The sequence below is a fragment of the Canis aureus genome, chromosome 21 (assembly GCF_053574225.1).
Source record: "Canis aureus isolate CA01 chromosome 21, VMU_Caureus_v.1.0, whole genome shotgun sequence".
NCBI lineage: Eukaryota > Metazoa > Chordata > Mammalia > Carnivora > Canidae > Canis > Canis aureus.
The window spans coordinates 27718652-27744990 of NC_135631.1; the positions used below are offsets into that span (position 1 = coordinate 27718652).

The 26339-nt window shown below is 37.8% G+C and overlaps 1 protein-coding gene across 7 annotated transcripts in view; it reads right to left on the reverse strand.

The window, feature by feature from the left end:
• Positions 1–26339, reverse strand: part of LRRC4C (leucine rich repeat containing 4C) — a 1161603-nt gene that overhangs the window by 470354 nt on the left and 664910 nt on the right. For all 7 annotated transcript variants that reach the window (XR_013360200.1, XM_077863658.1, XM_077863655.1 and 4 more), the window contains one exon: positions 15609–15753. The gene's annotated coding sequence lies outside the window, so the exon portion shown is untranslated. The remainder of the gene's footprint in view (positions 1–15608; positions 15754–26339) is intronic.

Consider the following 26339-nt stretch of genomic DNA (forward strand, 5'->3'; position numbering starts at 1 on the left):
TGCCTGTGGATTCTAAAGACCTCTACAGAAAACCATGGTCCTGGATGGCTTGACACTTCAGTAAGCCTTTGCTCGCAAGTTCAAGCACGTTCCCCCATCAGCAGCAACAGGAGGGCAGGAGTGATCCCTTTCCCCATTTGCAGAGTGTCGCTGAAAATTTGGGTGAATTTCAGAATCTCTGGCAGAGTCAATTACTTCTCATCCACTTACAGTCTCACAGACCAGAAACGTTTAGGGCCGCGCCCTCAGGACTACTAGACCGTAGCACCAAGCAGATTCCATGCTTTTCTTCTTTTTCTGCCCACTTCATCCCAACTCTTCTTGCTTTCATCCCCTCCTCTATTCTCTTTGCTCATCTACCATTTTTGTCTCCTTCCTGTTCCTCCTTTTCCTCCTCCCCCTCCCCACGAGTATTGCTAGGAGGAAATTATGGTCGTAGGTATCTAATGAACAGGCTTCTACTAGATCACCTCTCAATAAGCAGAACAGAGAGAAAGGACACCTGTTACTAGCAGGCCTCCGAATACTGTGTCGGCCCAGCAGCAACAGCTCACTTTTTTGGAGGGAAAAAAACGCAACACATTTGTCATTTTTCTGTCCTTTCAGCCATTCACAACATGCTTCTTCCATGGAGCTGATTTTGCTTCAAGACTTCACACCCTCCAGAGACTTTCCCTTAGGAAATTTACAACCTCTGTTCCTTTCCAAGTCATCAAAATTCTAATGGAGTAGTGTACTATGTAAACCTATGCTAATTTCCATCATTATGCAGATGTCCACGAACATTGCAGGTTTCCACCTAAAAGTGTTATTTCCCTCTAGAGTCAAAGGTACTCGGATGAGCTGTTGATCCCATTGTTAAAATATAATCCCCCTATCACGAGGCCACCAAATTTATCAAACTGCTGCCAGGAAAACAAGATCCCCCTGGGGAGGTTCGTGAATTGAGCAATGTTGAATTGCTGCTTGTATTGAAAATGGAGGGATGGGAAAACATTCTAAAGAAACTTAACTTTTTAATTAATCATAATCTCCTACCTTTGTGAATTTTAAAAATTTCTGCTTTTGTTTTCATTTCAGAAGCTCTGGCTTCCACTGAGCTGCCAGGAAAACAGTACAAAAATATTTTTCATGCGTTGTCCCATATAATCCTCAAAATAATTTAAAAGAGTGTGCCTGGAATGCATCATTGTTAAACATTTAGAAATTGATGTTTTAGTGACCTTACCTGATATGGCCAAGGCTACACTGCTAATCTTCAGTGTTAAAACTCAGACCTTCTACTAGTTTCCATGTTCTTTTCCACTTATATAGGATTTTCACTGTAAACATGTTGGCCTACAATTGGTCCAAGCTGGCCTTTCCTTGTATAAATATATCTAAATGTTTAAAGTGCATATGGTCTATGCCGAGTGAGATCTTCAAAGAGAGTGATGTTCCATTGAGGAAAAATAAGAAGGCTCCCATTCAGTCTTGTAACCAATTATATCTATGATGTTAATAAAATTGGATGGGGAAAAAAAAATAAAAATAAATAAATAAAATAAAATTGGATGGGGGGCAAAGACTATGGTTAAGATACATTCAATGATAAAGCCAGAGGTCTCACGTGGAATTAGGATGTGAGTTGACATTTCCATAAATGCACCCTATCCCTGTGGCCTTTCCATGCACCTAAATCAAAGAGCTAGTATTTCCAATTAATAAAAATATCTCCAGCTAACAAAAGAGAGGAAGTTGCGATCGGCACTAGACCAAGACAAACATCAACCTCCTTATTTGTGTTCTACGTATAATAAGAAAGGCAAGGTTTTTGAAATCTAACAGTGGGTGAATGCTGCTTCAGAACCCTAATGTAGGGATCCCTGGGTGGCGCAGCGGTTTGGCGCCTGCCTTTGGCCCAGGACGCGATCCTGGAGACCCGGGATCGAATCCCACATCGGGCTCCCGGTGCTTGGAGCCTGCTTCTCCCTCTGCCTGTGTCTCTGCCTCTCTCTCTCTCTCCGTGTGACTATCATGAATAAATAAATTTAAAAAGAAAAAAAAATTAAAAAAAAAAAAGAACCCTAATGTAGCATTCACAACATCTACCCTCAACCCTGCCCACCATTCCGGCTTGATATGAGAATTAAAATATCTACACTTAGGGGCACCTGGACGGCTCAGTCAGTTAGGTGGATGACTCCTGACTTTGGTTCAGGTCATGATCAAGGTTGTGAGATCAAGCCCCACATCAAGCTCTGTGCTGGGCATGGAGTCTGCTTGAGATTTTCTTATTCCTCTCCCTCTGTCCCTCCTCACTTGCTCACTCTTTCTCAGATAAATAAATCTTTAAAAATAAAATAAAATAATTAGGACTCTTATCTCCACATTCAGCACCAGGTCTGTCTTAGGGATCTATTCCAACAAGAGGTCAAATTATTTGGCTCCAGTTGTGCACTTGCGACATGCTGCTGTTAATTGTGCAGAGTACAACACAAGAGCAAGAGTTAAGGGAAGTATAGATGCGGTGATTCCCTCTAGATGCAGTCCTAGAGACCAGCAGACACTGATATGCTCTCGAGGGTCGAGCCCTGGTGTCAGTAAGTGTTCTCATCTCTTGCCCATGTGACCAGCCCCTTTTCAAACCCAACAGTTGCTCTGTATGTACACATTTACTGTGACTATTTCCAAGAGTATATATTTTCACCATTTGAGTGTGAACACATAATTTATAATATAAGCTGAAACAGAAACACTAATGCTTAATACAGAATCTTTGCAAATTATATCCCAACAAATAATACATTTAATACAGAATCATGAGACCCAAATTGCTAACCATAGGGAAGAGGGAATGCATCATCTTCTAATACTATTTTACTGAATATAAATGAATAAAGGGCTCTTTTATTACATTTGGGTCATCAGCATTCCAAATCTCAATGGGGCTTTTGACATAAACATACAATCAAGAGCTGAGTTATTATTTTTATAATGATAATATCCTAGCTGGTGCCTTCAATCAGAAGCATGATAAATAATCACAATTCATATAACTCAATAACGTGTTAATACATCGATCTCAAAAAAAGATCTGATGCCAGTGTATATCTTTCATTCATTCCCACAGTCTATCTGATAATAAACTTTGAAACAAAATCTAAGTTTAAACATGATTATGGTACTCTAGTCAGATGTTCAAGTCCAACCTGCCTAGAAACACTTCAAAATAAGATGTGCAGTGCATCTGATTAAGTCACATCCAACTGTTTCAGCTAAGGTGTTTTTTTGTTTGTTTTTTTGTTTTGTTTTGTTTTGTTTTTGTTTTTGTTTTGTTTGTTTTTTTAGCTAAGTTTTAAAGATAAGTATGACTTTTAGGAAAATTGTGGGTATTTTTTCATTCATTCATTCTCAGGAAGGCAAAATTACATTATAAGCATCTGCACTCATCATGCCATACAACCTCAGTTTCAAACCCAGGTTGTCAATCACTGGCTTTATTGCCTTCAGATTACTCTCTGACTTGTCTCCTCATCTATATCAGGGTATAATTACGATATTTAACTAAAAGCCTTGTTTTAGTATTAAATGAGATAATGTACAGAAAGCAAAAAGACAGTACTTCTGACATATGATAAATGCTAAATTAATTTTTTTCTTATCCATGACATTTTTGAAATGCCTACTAAATGTTACCTACTTTGTTAGGCAACATCCAGGTGACGTATTTGTCAACTATGCCCCCACCTTGTCACATACAACTCAACCCCAAATCCCAAACATAAAGAAATTAGAGCATTCTCACAGAGCAGTAAAGGAAGGAATGCACATTCTGGAGTCACGTATTTATTTAAGTTTGCATTTAAATTCCAGTTGGTTAACATAGTCTCATATTAGTTTCAGGTGTACAATATAGTGATTTGGCACTTCTGTACATTCCCTGCGGCTCCTGACAACGAGTGCACTCCTTAATCTCCAGCCGCTATTTCACCCATCCCCCTACCATCTCATCTCTGGTAACTATCAATGTGTTCTCTATAGTAGAGGCTGTTTCTTCATTTGCTTCTCTTCCTTTCTCTTTTTCCCTATGTTCATCTGTTTTATTTATTTTTTATTTTTTTAAAAGATTTATTTATTTATTCATTCAGAGAGAGCGAGAGAGAGGCAGAGACACAGGCAGAGGGAGAAGCAGGCTCCATGCAGGAAGCCCGATGTGGAACTCGATCCCAGGTCTCCAGGATCACACCCCGGGCTGCAGGAGGCGCTAAACGGCTGTGCCACCAGGGCTGCCCTGTTCATCTGTTTTAATTCTTAAATTCCACATGAGTGAAATCATATGGTATTTCTCTTTCTCTGACTTATTTCACTTAGCATAATACTCTCTAGCTCCATCTGTATCATTGCAAATGACAAGATTTCATTCTTGTTTATGGCTGAGTGATATTCCATTGCAACATCTTTATCCAGTTGATTGACACTTGTGCTGTTTACCTGATTTGCCTCTGCCTCTTCCCCTCCTCCCCTGACTCGTTTGCCCTCTCTCTCTCAAGTGAACAAATAAAATCTTTAAAAAATACTTCAGGTAAGAATAAAGCCAGCACATTTTTAATAAAACCATTTCATCATTCATTCATCATCTTCAAAATGGCCTAAATGGTTATGTTAAAACTTGGAATTCTCAGATGGCTCGGCATTTTGTACTGGACTGAACTGGCATAGGAAGAGGCGGCCCTTGGTGCCCAGCCCTCTCCCTTAGCCCTAAATATATTCCTACCCCCTGTTAAGTCCAGCTTTATAGGAGGGACCTCACCCGCATGCATGTCAACATTCCAGCCGGCCTGTCCAAGCTCCAACCACATATCTTATACAGAGCCACCTTGAGTTTCTAGGTACACACTGCAGTAATGATACCTGTTCTTAGGACACACTAAAGGAAGAGCCCCATGGAGACCGAAAAAAGTCTTTGAGTAGGAATTCCAGATCCCAACTAACATTAAGGCCTGATCTAAAGGTTGCTTGGGGACTATAAAGTGGGACCCTCCTCTTAACTACATGAAGTCCATGGCTATAAAAGAGAACTGACTGAAGAAATGCCATGTGGGTGTTTTTAAAGAGTGGAGCCCAGGGAAAGGACCTCTCATGCTTGAGTCTAAAAGCAGAATCAGGACTTGGGAGCCAGGCCATTGGGGTTCTGACTCTGCTTCTGTTATTTAGCAATTAAGTACTCTCAGGCAAGTTATTTAGCCTCTATGCCTCAGTTTCCTTGTAAAATATGAATAACATTTACTTCATAGTACTTGTCTGAGGATTAAGTAAGGAATTAAGGCCCACAAAGCAGTTTGAGAGTAGCTAGCAGAAAGGAGGTTTTGAATAATTCTAGCAATTAGCTATCATTGTTACAATTATTGGTAAAATGAGTAATAGTAATATTGTTAGTAGTGGTAATAATAATAAGTTGCTAGTACTGAAATAATATAGTAAATCTTAGCAATAAGTTGCAATCAGGTTTTTATTTTGTCTTGTTTTGTTTGGAATAAGGGTCACTTAGATAACATTTATTTAGCTAGAATATATCTTTACTCTGGGTAAGTAATTAAGATTTGAATTCTGAATGTGGCCACATGATTGAACTAACCTAGGTTTATCTCCCATTACAAAACAGAAATGTTGAATGTTAATCTAAGAAAGAGAACAACAGATACACAGCTCTGAAGGAAAAAGAAAAAAAAAAAGTGGAAGAAATACTGCCAGATGTGAGGAATGAAAAAGGAAATTTAGCTGGTACTATGAGCTCCATAAAATCATACATGCCTGAATAGAGGCAGGTGAAAGGCTCTAGCAGCAAAGGAAACCTCTACAAAGCCTGAGCCACACAACTCTAAGATATGCTGTTTCTAAACCTGAATGCACTTGATAACAATAACGCAGTCCCCAAATACATAAAGCTAAAGAAGGTAGAACTAAAAAGAGAAATAGACAATTCCATAATCATGGCGGAAGACTTTAATACATCTCATTTAGTCACTTGCAGAAAAACATCAAGATGATTGTAAAAAATAAGAAAAACAAAGACAGTGACTATATAGGAAACAAAAATTCTCAGCAAAACTGAAACTAGTTTCAGTTCTCTTGATGATATTGTCTGAACAAAACATCTAGTTTAGAGAAGAGGTGAACCTAGTAAATAAACTTAACCTTGGGACACCTGGGTGGCTCAGTGGTTGAACATCTGCTTTCGACTCAGGGCATGATCCCAGGGTCCTGGGATCGAGTCCCACATCAGGCTCCTTGCAGGAAGCCTGCTTCTCCCTCTGCTTATGTCTCTGCCTTTCCCTGTGTCTCTCATGAAAAAATAAAATATTAAAAAAAAATAAACTTAACCAACGACATGTATAAAATACTTTAGTCAACTAAGTGATTCATGTAAGAATAAGAGAAAAAAATTTTTTTTTAGATTTTATTTATCTATTGACACAGAGAGACGGGGGGAGTGGGAGAAACAGGCTCTCCACTGAGCAGGGTGCCGGACATGAGGCTTGATCTCAGGACCCCAGGATCATGACCTGAGCCAAAGGCAGCTGCTTAATCTACTGAGCTACCCAGAGGCCCCAAAACAAGAGAAACTATACTTAATATTATGAAATGTTTGGACTTGAATGACAGTGAATACTGGATCCTTTTAATATTTAAGAGGTCCAGTGACAGGACTAGCTTTCACAACAATTTAAGCTTTAAATGTATATATTATAAAAGAAAAAATATAGCATATTAGTGGGCTTTGTATTTAACTAAAGAAACTCGATTTTTAAAATGGAGAATGTGAACACAAATTGGAAAGAAAAGTTTGGGATCGATACAAAATTAACCAAAACAGCAACATTGGCAGAAGGATCACAAAAATTTTCAGCAAAAGTAAAGCTGGTTCCAGGAAAAAAATAAATAACCGAAAGGAATCATTTGATATAATTGAGAGAAACAATATTAAAATCATGGCTAAAAACAGGCTATCATCAGAAATAAAATTGATATTTAAAAATTGTAGTAGAGTACCATGGATAATTTTAGACAAAAAGAATATGACAAAATATTAGAAAACTTTAATAGCAGAAAGGAGGCTTTGAATAATACTAGCAATTAGCCACACAACGGTAAGGTATGCTGTTTCTAAACCTGAATGCACTTGATAACAGTAACATAGTCCTCAAATATGTAAAAGAATTGCTGGGGATCCCTGGGTGGCGCAGCGGTTTTGCGCCTGCCTTTGGCCCAGGGCGCGATCCTGGAGACCCGGAATCGAATCCCACATCGGGCTCCCGGTGCATGGAGCCTGCTTCTCCCTCTGCCCGTGTCTCTGCCTTTCTCTCTCTCTCTCTCTGTGACTATCATAAATAAATAAATTTAAAAAAAAAAAAAGAATTGCTAAAAAAGAATTTTTAAAAACAATATTAAATGCCAAGACTGACTAAAAGAATGGATAGGAAACTAAAGTCCATTAAATAAATTGGATGTATTTAATAAATTATTTATTTAATAAAAAAAGTAATATACTCTTTGCCCCCTTATACTCTACTTACCTTATTGCCCCCTTAGAACAATGTCCCCAGTCCACACAAAAATCAAGCCTAATGATTTTATAGACAAATTATTCTAAATCTTCATGGAACAAGGAATAAATAATGACAAAGAACTCTATTCGGTAAGAAAAAGCTACTGTTTTAGAAGTTTGGTGAGATTGATGATTTGACTTCTGGTAGGGTGCTTTCATTTTGACCCAACAACGGTTCTACAAATGAGCCATGTAAAATATATTCAGCAGATCTAGGGTCTAAGTAAATTAATGTAGATTCCTGAAACCTCCCGTTTTACTTGTGGGAAAAAATTGGTGGTTTCAGTACTTCTATAAAAAGAAAGGAGCCACAGGTTAGGAGGAACCCAGAGCTCCATCTTCTTTAATGTTATGAGAAGAGTGGGAGGCACATCTAAAGAAATACCTGCTGCCTATATGTAGATAATCTCACATTCTATTTCCTATTATGTTATAAAATTTATGTACCATTTCAGCGCAATGAGTCTTACCAAAGCTTACTGTGATTATTTCAGATAATCTCCATATCCCTGATCATGTCTCCAAATCCAGACAAGGAAATGAGCCATGCACAGAAAGACAAATAATACATGATCTTACTTGATGTGGCATCTAAAATGGTCAAACTCTTGGAAACACAGTAGAATGCTGGTTGCCGGGGAAAATGAGAAGATCTTGGTCAAAGAGTTTAAAGTTTCAGTTACACAATATAAGTGAATTCTGGAGGTCTGATGCACATCATGATGATATACTTAACAATTCTGTAGTGTATACTTGAAATTCCCTAAGAGGGTAGATCTAAAGTGTTCTCACAGTTAGAAAAGAAAGAAATGAAGAAAAAAAGTAACTATGTGAGGTGATGGATATGTTAATTAGCTTCCTTGTGGTGATCGCTTCACAATGTATCACACATTAACATATCAAGCTGTAGATCTTAAAATATATATAATTTTTATTTGTCAATTATACTACAGGATGTGAAGACCTGAAAAGAAAACAAAGGGAAATAGGAACTGAAATAGGAACATTTATACCACTGATGAGAGTGTAAATTTTCTCAAACTCTCTAAAGAGCAAGATAGGGATATGAAGAACTTGAAGATGCTTATTTTTTGTAACATTTCTGGTATTAAGCATATAACCTGGGGCATCATTTTTCAAGTGCTAATTAAAGCCCATTAAAATATTCCCCATTCAATTTGGTGAGTCTTTATCCATTTTAGTTTATTACAATAGAATTAAAAAAATGCCGGAATAAATTGTACTCATTCACATTCCCAGTATGTGTGTGTGCATATGAATGTGAATATAGAAATGGTAAAGGTAAGTATACTTCCATATGTGGATATGTGTGCATGTGTGCAGATTGCAAGTCCTAAGAAAAAAGTGTATTTCCTTCTGTGAATTAGTCCAAAAAATGTAAACACAACTTTGCTGGAGAAACACCCCCACAGAAGCACAGTGAGACATTTACAGGGATGTTCATGGAAACGTTTTTTATAGCCATGAGTAATGGTAAACAATTAGATGTCTTTCAATTAAAAATGGGTAAATAGGGGCACCTTGGGTGACTCAGTGGTTGAGCATCTTTGGCTCAGGGCGTGATCCTGGGATCAAGTCTCACATCAGGCTTCCTGTATAGAGCCTGCTTCTCCCCCTGCCTCTCTCTCTCTATGTCTCTTATGAATAAATAAATCAAATCCTATAAATAAATAAATAAATAAATAAATAAATAAATAAATAAATAAATAAATTATAGTATTCTTATATAACAAAGCACTACTATTCAGTAGTCAAAATAAATGAACTAGCCCTTCATGAATAACTTTGTCAAATTTCACAATATTGAGTATAAAGAACAAGTTGAGAAAGTACATCCATAAAATTTATGCAAATGAAAAACATTTGCATCTATATCTTATAGATATATGGAGTGAAGGTATAAAAATGTACATGGTAAGGATGCACACATGCTGCAGGATACTAGTCACCTCCAGCCTGGTTATCTTTATGCGGCGAGGAGAGCAGATCATGATTGGGGTAATGAGGAATCAGCTCTAAGTATAAAATTATATTTCTTTCCAAAAGAGGGACATGAAACAAATCTGATGATATTGCACTGGCATACCTGAGTGTTTGAAATCTCAAAAGTAATTTCTTAATCAAATCAGGTGAACTGGCTTAAGGAAGTGTTCTGTGGCAAGAGGAGTATTACAGCTAATTATAATCATAGCAGTTGTATTAAAATGCACTAATAATGCAAAAGAAAAACTGGTATCTCCCCAAACACATTCAACATATGCCCATGGTCGTTACTCGTGTATCAAGATGGAATAACTTTAAATTGAACAGGAAAAAAAAAAAAGATACTGGAAAGAACTTCCCAACCACGAAATTCAGATGTTTGAGATTTAGAAACAGATGGTAATCAACTAAATTTCAGACTCGTACACATTCTCGTAGCTAGGGGTCAGTTAAAATGACCAACTTTCTCCTGAGGTACTTCACATGTTTGGGTGATGCTAACTCCAAAAATATTTAAGTAGCTATAAAAATGCTAAGAAAGAGAAAACACCTTCAACTCATGTTGTCAGCTGTGGTTTTGGCCAAATACTTCACTTTCCTTTAGGCCAAAACATTTGCCACATGAATGATTCTAGTTACAACTGCAGACTATTCAAAAGGTGGTTGCAATCACCATGAAAATCAGGCTTTAGCAGAAATGACTATGTTCCAAACAGCCACCGTATGTTAGGGCCAAAGGCTCTTTTTAAATTAACTACTTTTATGTAAATATTTTACCTACATGATCCGAAGAAAATGAACAAACTTATAAATTGGCTTTCACATTCTATGATGAGATCAATAAGAACATGGACATACACGCTCCCTATAGCAGCATTTAACCCTAGATACTGTTCGTAAGAAATGTGAAATGTAATTAATTATCTATTGGAAGATTCCCCAGACTAATAAGAAAACTAACATTCTGCAATTTGTTGTATACGCTCAAGTGGCCAGTTGAACTCCTTAGAATTCCTCATGATGGACAAACTGTGAAGTGGACCCCAGGGAGTCAAGTCTTGACATAACCCTCTTCCCTTGAGTGTGTGGGCAGGATCGGAGACTTGCTTCTAGACAACTGAATATGACCAAGGTAACGGGACAGTCGCTCTGTGCTTACATCCGCCTGTATCTTAGGCTGTGGCAAGAGATTCTCTTGCTGGCTTAGACGTGTAGCTTTCACACTGTAAGTTGGTCCATAAGGGAGCTTATGAGTAGACCTGCAGGAGGAAGGTGAGAAACTGTGGTGGCAGATAGGAGCAGAGGACCCTCAACTGAGAGCTAGGAACAAATGGGGACCTCAGTCCTACGATGCCAAACCCATAAGAGCTTGGATGAGGATTCTGAGCTCTAGAAAGGAGCACAACCCTGCCCACATGTTGACTGCGACCTTGTTAGACAATGAGCAAAAGAACGGGGTCAGCTGTGCCTGGCCTTCTGATCCACGAGGCTCTGAGGTCCGAAACTACATTGCGTCAGGCACCTAAGTTTGGGTAATCTATTACGTAGCAATGGACAATTAAAATGATTCCCCAACCCAAAATGTTGGGTTGTCAGAAATTCTCAGTTTGAGTGCACATCAGAATTGCCTGAAACCGTTTTTCCTCCCTTTTACACAAATACACAGGTGGGTACCTCAAAGCAAGTGGTTGATCAGAATTTTGAGAGAGGAGGCTGAGCTATACTCATTGTGTAAAGATTCCCAGGTGATCCTGATGACACAGATCTGATCCTTAAGATCCTTTCTGGTTATAAATATGTTTACAAATGAGATTTGGCATCCAAAGGTTACTAAGTCTACTTCCTCTCATTTTCTTGTACAGTAAATCACACATGGTATTTGCTGTAGCTCCAGAGACCAATTTTTAAAACATGGAAACGGCTGTGCTTGATAAATAGATCTCTCTTTGGCCATCTTCCAGGCTGATATGTCATCAACCAGTGTGTGGTCATTTATTTCCCTTCTTAAAAGAGAGAGAGAGAGAGAGAAAGAGAGATTGAGATAAACACACAGATACACAAGCACCATTTTAAATGACCCATGCACACAAAGTGACTACAAATGAAGCCTGTTTGGGGAGGGAGTGGGAACAGACACATCTTATTACCCTCTTTCCTCTTCCTGTCTCTAAAACCAGAACTTCCCCTTCCATCCCAACTCCCGCTGGGCAAAAATCTCATATTTTCTACTGACTCTTTTTTGTACCAATCCCTGAGCAAAGCTCTGATGCTCCCCATCATCAGTCTATAATGAGAGAAGAGAACACAGGTAAGGAGAGGAAAAGCTAAACCTTGGAGAACTCTCAGTTATAAATTAAAGTTTGATCTTACTTATGTTTTAAAAATAATGGCCCCATGGAATAGAGACCAGAGTTTTTCCTCCTTCTATTCACTTCTATTTTATATTTGTCCCAAGCCAACGTACTGTGAAGAAAAGCTAGAGAAGTTGAGGGGCTAGATGAATTGATTTTTGGTTTTTGTCTTCAAAAAATAGGAGTAACAGGAATAGACAAAGTATCACAAGGTGGCGTTTAAGGGCACGTGCCTCAGTTTTGATCCTCAGTCAAGGCTTTATGGTTGTTGAGTTTCTAAGGGCAAATATAAATCCTGAATAAATGGTTCATTCTGGGCTTCCCTCTTTTCAAATGGGGTCAAACTACTTTCTTGGCAGATTTCCTTTAAGGTGATTTATCATACTGCTGAGAAAGTGAATGAATGAATGAACGAATGAATAGATCCTCTCTCTTCCTCTTCTAATCATCCCCATGCAAAATTTGTAAATTCCATTAATCACACAGAGGGCTTGATTGAGTTTTCAGGACTTAAGAAGGCAGCCTGATGAAGGTGTGAGCAGTTTTCCGTTTATTAATGCAACAATAATCCAAAAAAAGTTGAAAAGGGGGAAGAAAATATTTTGCAATCTCATCTTCAAAGTCAAAACATTGTGAGACTTTTTTTTTTTTCCTGCTTTTAGATTTCAGGTATGAGTTTGGGAATCCTCAGACAGCTCATGTTTCAAACAGAAGGCGTGGTGGCCTTGCAGTTTGTTCTCTCCTCTCTTTCCAGCACTATCCGTCAACCCCTGCCTACCCCAAGTCCTATTGCCCCGTCCTGTTGAAGCTTCCCTGGGAACAAAGATCGACATTTATTACACTTGCGTGCTTCCCAACCACAATGCACTTTATTGTTTTCAACTCATCCTTGACTCTTCAAAACTCAACCACTTCAGATGTGGCCTCATGTTTCAAATCCTGATGGCGCTGTGCCACTTGGCACTTTGACAAGGAGGGCTCACCTTTCCCTGTGCTTTTTTAAATATTTTTTATTTTATAAATATGTATGTTTAATCTGAATCACTACTAACTGAACTTACTTTTCTAATGATGATACACAATCCAACATCTCTCCCCAGGATACAGTCTCTTACAGTTGAACTAATTATGGGAACAGTGGATATGATATCTCTTCTTTTATAATAAACCCAACCAACTGTGCCATATTCTCATTGCCACTAGAACATTTAATTCCCTTGATGATAGCTTTAACTGTTGCTAAGAACAATATTTTTTTTCCAGGGCTCTTCATTTTCATCACCAAAAACGTGATGTGTTTATTTCCTTCTCCAAGAGCAACTATCTCCTCACGGGAAGAAAAAGAAGTTACTCCAAAACCCCACAAAACGTACTGAGCATTCTAAGGAGTGGGTGGCGTCCACCTAGCCAGGCTCTCAGGGTCTCTTCACAGGCCATGGCTGGGCAATGCTCCAGGGACACTTTTGGGTTTTGTTTTGTTTTGTTTTGCAACTTCTAGGGTTTTATTATCATGAGTTTTAAAAACAAGCATGCATACCGGTGTGGAGGTGAGGGAGAGGAAGAAGAGAGGAAGGGAGAGGAGGGCAGGGAGAGGGAGGGATTTCTGCTTTCCTGGCAGCAAAGCTCCAGGTTCATCTCGTCATGGATAGTCCCCCGGAGGCACATGGTCCTTAAGAATCATGTACCAAGTCTTTAGGATGATCTTGTTCAAACAGGTGCCAGGATGGGCGGTGATTAGCTTAAGGCCCCTGATGGTGTCACCAGTGTTGTACTTAACACGGACCTTCTTCCCTAGACGGTAGTTGCAAGCAGCTCCCATCATCCTGTCTGGAGCTCCAAACACCTGGCAGGTGTCCCTGCACAAACTCCTCACTCCAGAGCCAAGCCCGGGTCAGGTGGACTCTAAGAGCTGGAAACGGACTTTTAATCCAATTCCCCTATCTTGTCTATTCTCGTAGCCCCTCCTCCTGTGGCAACCATACACCTCCTGTGTATCAATGAGTCTGTTTTATTTTGTGTTTCATTTTTAAATTCCATATATAAATGGACTTCCACAGTATCTGTCTTTCTCTGACTTCTTTCACTTAGCATAACAACCTCTAGGTCCATCCATGCTGTTGCAAATGGCAAGACTTCATTATTTTTCTTATGACTAATACTCTTATACCACATATTCTCTATCTACCCACCTACCCGTGGATAGGGAGATTGCTTCCATTTCTTGGCTATTGTAAATGGTGCTGTGATGAACATAGGGATACACAGGGCTTTTCAAATTAGTGTCTTAATTGTTTTTCTTTTCTTTTTTTTTTTTTTTTTGATAAATATGTAGAAATACAATATGGTCCAGCAAGTCCACTTCTGTTTGTTTTTTAAAAAGATTTATTTATTTATTTATTTATTTATTTATTTATTTATTTATTATTTATTTATGAGGGAGAAACAGAGATAAAGAGACAGAGAGAGAGAGAGAGAGAGAGAATAAGCAAGCAGAGGAGAGAGAATAAACAAGCAGGGGAGAGGGGGAGAACCCTCAGACTCCTCCCTGAGCATGAAGCCCAATGTGAGACTTGATCCCCGACCCTGAGATCATGACCTGAGCTGAAATCAGGAGTCAGCCACTTAACCGACTGAACCACCCTGGTGTCCCTGGTATTTCTATTTTCAATTTTTTGAGAAACCTCCGTAGTGTTTTCCCTAATGGCTGCACCAATTTACATTCCCTCCAAAGGTGCACCAGGGTTCCCTTTCCTCCATATCCCGGCCTATATTTACCATTTCTTGTCTTTGTTATAGTAGCCATTCTTACAGATGGAAAGTGATATTCCATTGTGGTTTTTATTTGCATTTCCCTGATAATTAGTGATGCCAAGCAACTCTTCAGGTACCTTTTGGTCCCCTGTACATTTTCTTTTTTTGGGGGGGTTGTCTATTTAGATCCTGTGACCACTTTTTAAATCAAATTGTTTCTTTTTTTTTGATATTGCATTGTACCCAAACATACTCCTAAAAAGAAAAACAAACAAACATAAGTAGCAAGAGGTGAAGACCTGATTATGTATATTATTTAATGGAATTGTGCATGATATGTTGTCCTGCTAAAGGCCTATTTTGGAGTCAAGTCATCCAAGTGATTTATAATGGTAGAGCCTATACCCTTCTTATATAATCAACATCAGGCAAAATTTTGGGATCAAATTCAAAATATATAGGTGCTGGTAACAACTCTCATGAGTAATCACCCAATACATTTTGCCTTTTGCCTTTGTTTACCAATAATCTTTATATCCCGATTAAGTAAGGTGTGCTGACTGGCCACCAAATGTACCACAGATGAGATTTTAATAGTAATAAAGAAAACTGATGTCTTATCCTACAGATTAAACTACCACAACACACATATGATTTCACTGACTTATCAACTACCCAGGAGAAGGTAATCTTCCTCTCTCCCTCCCCCCAAATCAGTTTTTACTGAATTTCAGAGTTGTGAAGTAACTTACCCAACATCAGAGTTAAAAAGTGGTGGAGTGGGTCTTCTACCTAGATTCTGGTCCTGTGTCCTGTACAGCAGTTTCCAAACTTACTTCTAAGGTAAGCAACCCTCTTACAAAGGACAATTTAAGCACAAGTTCAACATATAATGGAAATAAATATGCACCTACCACTATCAGTTATGAAAGATGCCAGACACCGTGCCAGTCCCTTCAACTCTTTCCTCCGCTGAAGTGATTGAAGGAGCTCTGAAGGAAACACTTTAGCTCCTCACTGCACAGTTTGAAATCCACTGATGCATATCATAGATAGTGGCTGAAAGATTGCAAGGAAAGGAATTAATGATAATGACCAAGACAGCAATACTGGTTACGGACTCATTGCATTAATTGTATGTTCATCAACTAGAGCTTTCTTAAATGCAAGCGGATGGGTTCTTCCCTCTTTGCTTCACCAGGTACTTTAACTCTGTCATCACCCAGGCCTTTGTAAGCTTTGCCCCAGCACATCCCCAAATGTCACATAAACCAGAATGCAATACTTCTAATGCTCTTAAATCCAGCAACAGCTCCGAGCTCATCGGTGATCCCTCTACTAGAAGGAAAGCAACGTAAGTGTAAGTACTGCCTTTTAGGATATCTGTGAAATTAGCTCTACCTAACTGGTTTGCCTTTATTATTAATTCCAAGAAGATCTAAGGTTGGGTTAATGTCAAAAGAGCTACTAAGTTTTGATATCGTGGAAAAAGCACCAGGGTTGGAGCTGGGCAGTCCTTTTCTAGTCAAGGTAACCCATCTCCCTGTGAGTCTTTGTGCAAGTCAGTTCTTTTCAGTTTCAGTCTTCACACCCAAAAGATTAGCGTAACAGTGAAGCCTAATTATGTTATTCTGAAGAGTAGTATTCAAAATATCCAGCTACTAGAATTTCAAGTACATTGTCCAACCAGAACAGATGCAGACAGCAAACACTGAAGGATCCCAGGTGTGAGCCATCCTGGAAGAATCTGGTGAGATCAGTTGGCGCAGTAAACATGGAAATGCTTTGTTAACTACAAAGTTTACCTAAAGTTAGAGGTGATGATAACACTAGTTTTTTTTTTTTTAATTCTGTACATCTTTGCTTACTTATAGCTTAGTATTTGCAAATCTTGTTCTCCATGAACTTCAGTGCTACAAGTATTTAAAAAGACAAAGATGATGGTGATTATGATAGTTATTTGATTTTTACCCACTTAATTCTAAATGATGGGTATCACTATTATCTGTTTCGTAGATGATAAAACTGAGGCTCAATGAGTATAATTCACGTGCCTAACCTTACACAGCTAATCATGCCAGAACAAGAATCCAAACGCTAGTGCATCAAAATCACTTGAGTAACTGAGTTATGATTTTTACCAAAATTCACAGTAAATTTCCAAAAGTCATAACATGCAAAACAAGCCTGCTATCTTCTGTTGCTTCTAAACTAGAGTGGCTGGTAAGGTGGGTTTACTTTGTATTTAATGAAGCTGCAAGATCCCCCCACCCCCACCCTTGCACAGCAGCCTGCCAGTCCTAGAGTATTCGGGGTGGGGAGGGAAAGCCAGGTTGCTTACAGAAGCATATCTACATAAGCATTTCTGGAAAACGGCCTACAAAAGAATTCAGAAGAAAAGATTCTAAATTTCTAAAATTTCAGAATTTGCTTGTGATGATTTCTCTCATTTGAAATAACCACTTATTGTACCCAATTATGTTTTTATAATGTGCTTGTTGGTTTTTCCTTAAAGTCTTTAAAAATATAGGACTTTTGGGTTTCCCCAGAAAAGTTCTGCCCTGGTCACTGTGTTAAGTTAGGACAAATACAGTAGAGTATTTGGGAAACCGGCTACACCCAGTTTCTCACTCTTCTCTCTTACCACTCACACTTCTGAGCCAATATATCATAAATTTCTGATTTACTAGGTCTACATTAGTTTCCCTGTCTGCAACCTCCATAGAGCCAATGTCTTCCCCTATTTTAACAGTTTCACAATTTATGTTACTCCCCAGCTGATGGGCTGCATGTACCTCAAAGACAGGCTGTGTCTGACTTGATCACCACATTGTCTTTCATGCCAAGTTCAGCATCTGACACAAAGTAGGTATGTAATAACTCAGTGAATGATTACTGAATAGGCAAATGCTTTTCTCCTTGCTTCGATATATTCATGCACTTTTTGAATGTTCCATATACCTTGTTGAAAAATGTAATTTTTCGCCTTAAATTTCTATTTTTTTCCAGATTTATGTGAGAGAAAGAGAGCAAGAGAGCATGTGAATTGGGGGAAGGGCAGAGGAAGAGGGGGAAGTGACTCCCCATTGAGCAGGGAGCCTGACCTGGGGCTCAAATCCAGGACCCCGGGATCATGACCTGAGCTGAAGGCAGATGCTTAACTGACTCAGCCGCCCAGGTGCCCTCACCTAAAAATTTCTATAGCAATATACCCTTACTAAAGAACTCAGTCCACATCTCTGAACTTGAAGACAAGTGCAGACAGAAAAGTCAAACACTGTTCATGTGAACAGTCAAAGCAATAGAAAAAGACAACTTTAAAATATAGTCACATGGATTTAGAGGTCACTGAAAACAATTGCCCTCCCCATTCTCACAAAGACAAATCCCATGACTCACTAAACATACTTACCAAGAAATGAACACATTTCCCATGAAACAGAAGGTGTTTCCTAGAGAACAAAATGTAACTTATAGAGACCTTTTGTTTTATGACAACTCCCTCGTGTCAGGAATTCAAAGTGGGTCAAATGACCAGAAAAACTTGTGTCAGGGTTTCCAGTCGATCAAATGGGCCAACTGGAAGATGGAAGATTGAACCGTCTTCATCTTTTGCCTGCTCTTAGGGGAATAGCATAAATCTTTTATGGCAGGTTGTGAGACAGTTTGATATGTTTCAGTAGTTGCTTCATGCCTCTTCTGAATCAACTTGTCCAGTTTTTGTCTTTGGTTTCACAGAATCATAGAAACATGGAAAGTAGAATAGGATGGATCCCTGGAAATTGTCTAATTTAAGTTTCCTCACTAGAAATTCCTTCCAAGGAGTCCCAAAAACTAATGAGGGAACCTCCGGAGGGAGACTTCCAGATGTGGGGCAGCTCCAACTATTGGCAAGAGTGTTCATTTTGTTTTATTCTGTTTTGTTTCTTCCAAATTTCATCAATACCTGCCTTCTTGTAATTTACTTCTACTAGGTATTGCTTTCCCTTCTGAGGTAACACAAAATAAATAGTCCCCTTTGCTGCATGACAGCATATCAGCATTACAAGATGATGATCAGGCCTCTTCTCAACCTTTCTCTCAGCTACATTCATTCAATTTGCCACCAGTTTCAAATGGTTTCTAGACTCTGATGATCTTGACCAATTTTGGCTGAATACACCTTACAGAAAATTGTTGGGTATGATTGATTTACTCATACACAGGATGGGCTATGAGCTGATGGTACAGATAATTAACACATTTGGGGGGGGATTACCAAAATAATATCAAGCCTATGACATAATCCTAAAAACATTTTCTGTTTTCTCAATCTCATACCAAAAGGTATAGCTCCTGAAGAAGGGTTTATTTTCTAATTCTTCCCCTAAAATATGGATATGGAAATTAATGGATAATGAAGACCTTCTGGAGCCAGAACCAGAACAAAGAGCTTTCATTATTTCTGCCCAGCAGATTTGATGGTTGTGATCCACCCATGATTACCCTCGAGTTAAAATTCTCTCCCTTTCTGAAAAGAGAGTTTTAGTGTTCTACCTTCTTTACTTTTAACATCCAATAACTGACATGTTTAGTATATCGGTCTTCAGATCTCATAATATGTATCTGAACCTATAGGAAAGGACTGCCCATCACTCAGATTTCTATGATGATGTGTGAATTCAGTAAACAGATAAATTGTTGAGGTTTAAGGAGGAAGGGTAGGCATAAATACCTGGGAAGCAAATGTGTAGATCATAATCATAGTATGGTCTATTTGTGGCCGGCCCCAGAATCTATTTTCTCATATCCTTTAATAACAAAACCAGCAAACTTTAGAAGTATTTTGTTGCTCAGTTAAGGGAGAGTTGGGGGTAGGAACACACGTTTTCCAGCCTTTGTGCACGAAAATGTGTCCACATGACTGAGTTCAGGTCCATGAGCTATAAATGAAGTTGTCTTTTGGGATTTCAAAAAACATCTCTTTAAAGGAAGCACTGACACACTTCTTTATGCTTTGACCAGACAGTTTTCTGAGGCACAGCCTTGATATCTGGAGTTTCACCTCTTATTTTACATCATGCAGATAAGGCCCACAACCCAGGAATAGCGAAATGGAGTTGGAAGTAGCCTGGTCTCTGATGTCATCATGGAGCTGCCAGAGCAGATGTAAAGAGTACCGCCAGTGTGTACCTTTCTTTATGGGGGAAAAAAAAAATCACATCATGAGATACAAATCATTGTCTTGAGGGGTGAGGGAGGTTTGGCTAATCCCAGATGAGTACAATTCCTCACATGGTACTTTGCAAATGTAAATAACCTTCTGAGGTGTTTCTGAAGGATTATTTCCTTCTCATCTATGAACTCCACAACAATTTTAAAAGGTTTTAAATATATATATTCTATCTCACTTCATTCAAATAAGTATATTATAAACAAAGTATGCCAACAGTATTATTTACGTATCATATTCTACTATTTTTCATAAATTGTATATTAATTAGCACTGATCATGCCTATAGTCCACGGACTTAGTGGTGAATGAATATGGGCCTAGAATATACAATTTCATTTAAATTATAAATATATAACAAATAATCATGAAAGAAAACGCTCTCCTCTCATCTTCCCAAAACAACTGAATTTGAGGTTATCTGCAGTTTTGGTTATTTGACTATCTGGTTCCTTTCAATTATACAACTCAATAACTATACAATTATTAAGTATCCAAATTTTGCTTTTTCATAAGAAATCAAAAAGGGTTTTTGTTAGCTAGCTAGTTCTATTTCTTGAAACCTAGGATAAGAGAAAATAGTAAGAAGCAGAAAAACATGTACAATTCCAGTGTTCTTTCGTATAAAACATTTTATGATCAATGTTCAAGAGATAGGGTTTCATATCTCCAAAACAATTTTTATACTAATATGTTTCCTTTGAAGACCGTAAGGGCTAACTTTAAAGGCAGTGTTAAGTATGGAACACAAGCGTAATTCCAATACTGTTCCATTCTGTGTCCTTGGGTAACTCATTTCCTATTACCAGACCTCATTTGGTAAGCTACAAAAATGGGGGCATTTATATATAATTGCTTTTTATTAAATCTAAATTCTAAAACCATACTTTGAAATAGACGTGATATAAGGCACATGTGTAATTTTAAAATTTCTTATAGCCACATTGGAAAAGGGTAAAAAAAATAGTTGTAATCCATTTTAGTTATATATCTTACTTAACCCAACATACCTAGAATAGTATCATTTTAGCATTCAGTCAATATAAAATAATTAATGAGATATGTTAAATTCTAGAGTCTTTGAAAATAGCAAAAAAATAAAATAAATAAAATATGCAGTTTACACTTGCAGCACATCTCAATTTGAAGAAGCCACATTTCAAGCATTCAATAGCCACAAGGGCCTTGTGGCCACAGTACTGGACCCCATAGGTCTAATACAATCTAGGCACTGAAATACATATCTACGGAAAATCATCCACATTCCTCTGTTGAATAAGGAGGGGTAGACAAGAAACAACTGCTGGAAACCTCAAGTGATGCCTCCCTGAGCTCTCAGAGCAGTCTACCAGAGGAGATAATGAAATCATTTAATAGCCAGCAGAGCATGAGCGCTGACAAATCAAAATAGACACTGGTCCCATCAGAATCGACATCATTCAAAACAATCAGTCAAGAGAACATAAATGCAGGTTGGATATAAGCCCTGGGGGTGTATACTTTCAAAAGAAAAGAAAACAAATAAGTCACAAATGTTATTAATGATCCCTCTGATAACTATCTGCCCCAGTATATGAGACTCTTCTTGTAAAAGGGCCCTACCTGTTTTGATTCACTGTAACCCAATAACTTACACAGTGAAGGGCACATGTAATACAGTGCTTCTCATTCCATTTGGACTTGCAGTCACGCAGAATGGCAGGCTGTAAAGACTTATTTGCATGGGATTTTGTATAAGTTTTAGAGTAACCTAATCATCTAGCTCAAAGAATAGGGAAAGGATAAACAAAATTGAAAATTGAGCCTAAAAGCACCTCCATATGGCATCACTGGACACAGACTAAATTACTGAATAAATACTTACTAAAGGGATAAGTGAATGAATATCTTCCATGGAAACATTACCTCATAACTTTTTGTCAAATGTGGTTCTTGTGAGGTGCCTCACACCAATAGCATAGGCATTAAGGAATAGTTACCCATCATGTAACATTTTTTACCTAACGGTATCCTGGTTTATATACTCCTTCATGACTAATTGCTGATAAAGTCACCAATCTATCTTCTGATAATTGAGTGATCAACAAATATTTCAGATATTCTAAACTGAATGGGGAACTAGCTGGTTTATTGGCTGTTCTTTGCATCTAAAGGTTTAGAATACTACGTAAGAGTGAAGAAAACTGATGGAATTGTGTGAAATTTGGGAAATAGAGGACGGCTGAACTCAATGTGAAAAACGACACTGGCCAAGAACATAGCAATATAGGTGACATATAGAAAGATAATTCAAGGAAGCCCATTCTAGCCATGTTCTTCCTCTTCTTCCCATTGTCTCATGCAATGGGGTAAAATTAGGGCAAAACTGTCCTTGTGCTAGAAAGCACTGGATAACAAAGGTATAGGTAGACTGGGCATTACCTTTGCATTCTACACCCCTCCCCCAACACACATGTGCCATCAAAATATTGAAAGAACAGTCCTATTATTTAAAGATTCTTTTTATTACTTTGTTTTATTGTGCCTCTTGGTTTCGTGTTTTGTTTTTTTTTTTTTTTAAGTATAGAAAACAAGGACTATTGCCTAAAACACTTTACAGTATTATTTGTAAAGCTTATACTAATTACTTACAGAGATGGCTTTATATTTGGCAAAATGGCTGAAAAACACTTGAAAATTCTACTACAAATATTTGGGAAAGCTGGATAAAATACTGTCATTTGAAAATGAATGATTGACACAAGAAAAAAAATTCTCAGATACCATAAAACAAAAAATAAATTAATCACAGAGAAATAATTTATGTGTAGTAAAGTTACAGCTGTTCCAGATAAGTATAGAGGTTTTGAGGTAAAGAAAGTAAGCAGATGTGTATTGAGGCTTATATATAAAAAGTAGAAAAGTTTTGGTTCTGCATGGGACAGTTTTGGGACTCTGCATGCAGCTGCAACCCACAAGGGCTTCACTCTGAATTCAAAAAGAAAGAAAGAAAGAAGAAAGAAAGAAAGAAAGAAAGAAAGAAAGAAAGAAAGAAAGAAAGAAAGAAAGAAAGAAAGAAAGAAAAAGATCTACCTGTAGTACAGAAAACCAGTAAGAAAACATGTCATAACAGAAATTTGGGAGAGGCAAGAAGAGACTCTGCTGAATTATTAGTCTTGATGTTCTATATAGTGAGTTTAAATGTATCAATGGCCTTACAATGCAAAATTAGCATAAATCTTTGCCAAGTCTAATGATATTGCTGATACAGCTCTTATTATAAGCATTGGCAAAACCACACTGGAATGATCTCCATAGATACAGTAGAAATAAGCTCAGTATTTCAAAAACACTTATACAATATTCTCATCATGAATGAATATTTAGCAGACATAGTACACAGGTGGAATAAAAACAAAAATATTTTAAAACTGAGGAAATAACTGAATAAAGACTATTGTAAATCTTACAGACATAAAATAATTTAATAAAAACATAAAAAGGAATCAGATACTTGGAACAGGAAAAGTTGAAAAATAACCAAACAGAACTACTAGGATTAAAAAAAAAAAAAAAAACTAGAAATTAAAAAAAAAAGAAAGAAATCCTTAACGATGCATTATATTTTTAATTAGATGCCACGGAAAGTAATGCTCATGAAGTAAAGGTGCCACTGATGAAGTAATTTACAATCCATCCCCAAAAGGTAAATGCATGAAACATACTAGAAGAAAAGTTAAGAAACTCAGAATTTGCAATGAGAAGAGCCAACATATGCCTCAAAGGAGTTTATAAATTGGGCTGTAGGGAGGGTTTGGGGAGTAACATATAAAGAGTGAATGAATACATTTCCCCACAACTGATGAGGGGCATACATACCCAGATTAAGGAGTGCAGAGAATATTGGGAAAAAAAAAAAACTAAAATAAAAGTCTAAATATATAAAATTGTGTACATATATGTATGTGTGTATGTATGTACATATATCTATCTTCACAGAGAGAAAGAAAAACAGAGAAAGAGAAAACACACTTTCTTTTCTTTTCTTTTTTCTTTTTTTTTTTTTTTTTTGTTTAAAGATTTTATTTATTTATTCATGAGAGACCCAGAGAGAGAGAGAGGTGGAGACACAGGCAGAGGGAGAAGCAGGCTCCATGCAGGGAGCCCAATGTGGGACTCGATCCCGGGACCCCAGGATCATGCCCTGGGCCAAAGGCAGTGCTAAACCACTGAGCCACCTGGGCTGCCCCACACTTTGTTTTCAATCTTGTGCTAGGCCCTAGGGTAAAAAATAACCATAAAATGTGGTCCTCGACCTTAGGATTTTAGACAATACTTGAATTGATTAACCCAACAGTCATAAAAAAAAAAAAAAATCCAAGGTGAGGAATTGTGAAGAACACATTCCAAAAATAAAACTACATCTATGTCCCATAGCTCTTTTTACAGCCTTCTTTTTTCTATCTTATGATATATTCTAACTTCCTAGAGAACTGGGTCATCATATGATGTAATAACGACAATATCTACTCCACAGATTTATTGTAAAGACAGTAAAGCGATTATTGGTACCAAGATCTTAATACTTTGCTTTTTATCACTCTTTGTATCCGCCCAACCATCCAGGACAATGCTGGCATGTCTTAGAAGCTCAAGGCATGCTAATTGAATAAAAGGTCAAGTAAATGGAATGCAGAAAATTAGGTGAGCTGTGTTGCTCAACAATACTCTTGCAGTGAACCACACCCCCATCCCACCACCACTAGAGACACTGATTAACCTGTCTGGGGGCGGCCCAAGCATTGGAAGTGTTGTAAAATCCTTCCATGTGATTCCACTATGGAGCCAAGGAAAAATGAGGATGGGCTGTAGGGGTTGCATAAGCTTCAGGTCTCATAACAATAACTAGACTTTGCCTACTTAGGAAAAAAAAAAGGAATTTAAAATTGTTTTTTTGTTTTGTTTTGTTTTGTTTTTTTTAATCAGATATATGCATCCTAGAAACAGAGGACTCTCCTTAGTGATGTGAATAGTTTGGGGGAAGTTGAGTTGAAATCAATATGATAACCACCGATGTTAGAAGGTACCTGCGCCATTTGATTTGCACGGTGCCTGATGCCTAGCCTTTATATAAACCCTCCAAGAGGTATCACTGTTTAAAGATAACAAAGTAGTGGGCTAGCACTTTCCCACAGAGCGTGTGGCCTGGGCACCGGTAATCTCCCTCTGCAAACACCCCCCTCCCCCAGCCAGTGGGAAACACAGAATTCCAGCTCCCACATCCAGCCTCCTGGATGAGAACCTGCACTTTCCATAATGAAGAAGACAAGTGACAGACATTCAGGTTAAAGTCGGAGAACTAGCCAACTAGGTTAATCATTCACAACCAGGGGTGCTCCCTGAAATCACACTGAAACCTAAGTTTTGTTTTGTTTTGTTTTGTTTTGTTTTTAAAGAGTCCTGATGCCTGGGCTTTGGCGTTTTTTAAATATACCTAACGTGACTCTGATAGGCAGCAGTTTGAGAACCGCTGGGCTAGAGCCTGCATGTAATAATATGTCTTAGCTGGCATGTCCATCCCTGGTAAAGAGGGAGCTGGTATTCAGTCCAGAGCTCCTCAGCCACTGCACCAGAGCCCTTCTTGAATTCTAACTCTTAGACTCAAGCAATGTTCAAGTTCAAATAAAAATATCAGTTAACACATTATGCCTATATATCGTCTTTTCAATAAGAGTATGCTGTATTTCTGATGGTCGTGATCATATTTTAAAATTATTTACAGGTTCTTATCTTCCAACATTCAGCTCGGTGCTAAGTAAATATTATTGCTTAATAAATACTGTTTGATTAATACACATTGCCATTCAAGCAATGAGATCTATGCTAATTGTACTGAAGAAATACCTCTTCGCCCTTTCAAGCTAAAACTCAAATTACACATCAGTATTAATCTATGAGGAATGTTAAACCTTGTCTTTCTTGCTGTGATTGATGCATGCAAATTATTTCACTTATCGAGACAAAGCCTGTCTATAATTTTATATTGAATGTGATAAAATAATGAGGGCTAAAACCTAAATTTCCTAATGTGTGAATGGCTTGAAAATAAGCTTCATATTTATTCATTAGCTGTTACAGTGACTACATCCCAAGATTATTTTTTAGTATAGAATTAAACTTTACAAACAGCCAGAACATCTCACTTGATAGCTAATTCACAGTAAGATCATTATCTTATTATAATAAATACCTGGATAAACAATATTTAAATAAGCATAGTCCTGCTTTACAGATTTTTTTTTCCTGAGAATATTGTAATCATTATTGCTCCATAATAATGCCCGGCAATGGAGAGAATGGGGTTTATTAAAGGAATTGTAATTACTTTTGTCAGTTATTCAGCAACAGTTTTTCCCGAGCTGCATTACAAATTCATTACCCCAGGATCAGGCTT